This window comes from Panthera tigris, chromosome D1, assembly GCF_018350195.1.
Source record: "Panthera tigris isolate Pti1 chromosome D1, P.tigris_Pti1_mat1.1, whole genome shotgun sequence".
In the NCBI taxonomy this organism is placed as follows: domain Eukaryota; kingdom Metazoa; phylum Chordata; class Mammalia; order Carnivora; family Felidae; genus Panthera; species Panthera tigris.
In genome coordinates, this window is record NC_056669.1 from 14,380,962 (window position 1) to 14,381,594 (window position 633).

Below are 633 nucleotides of genomic sequence, written 5' to 3' on the forward strand. Positions count from 1 at the left end.
CCACCAAAATACTTGGAAAAATAATAAGGATGCGCAGAGTTCACTATCGTTTTCAAAATGCTGAAACACACATTGTTTTTTTAGTAGGTCCTGAGGAGCCACAGAGGCATCAAGGGATTTGGTCTAGGTCACACCCTAACTGGTTAGTGGCCATGCTGAGGAAGGAGCCCAGGGGTGCCCTCCCCAGATCCTGGGCAGTTACCTTCCAGCACACCTTCTTAGAGAAACTAGAATCATTTCTTCAAACGCATCCAATTCTGGGGGGCCTGGCTGGCTCAGTCGGGAGAGCATGTGACTCTCAATCTCAGGGTTGTGAGTTCGAGCCTTACATTGGGTGTAGAGACTCCTTAAAAATAAAATCTTTTAAAAAAAAATGCATGCAATTCTTGCCTTCACTGTTTCTTATGCTGCTTTCCTAAAACTGAGCATTTTTCTATCAATAAGCATTTTTGTCAGAGATGTTTCCTGTTAACTTCAGAAGCTGGTGGATGGATCTGAGCCTCTAGACCTCTTCCACACAAGCCTGAAAAGACAAGCCTCTTGAATGGGTGGGGGTGGGAGTGGCAGATAGAGGACAATCCCTACCCTCTTGGAAAGAAGACTCTAAACTCCACGAAGCACAGATTGGACTAC

General features: G+C 45.3%; 1 non-coding gene across 1 annotated transcript; it reads left to right on the forward strand.

Annotated features, from left to right (window-relative positions):
• Positions 1–264: 264 nt before the first annotated feature.
• TRNAE-CUC lies at positions 265–337 on the forward strand. Its single transcript has one exon. It is a non-coding gene; the product is annotated as a tRNA-Glu (tRNA).
• The last annotated feature ends 296 nt before the right edge of the window (positions 338–633 follow it).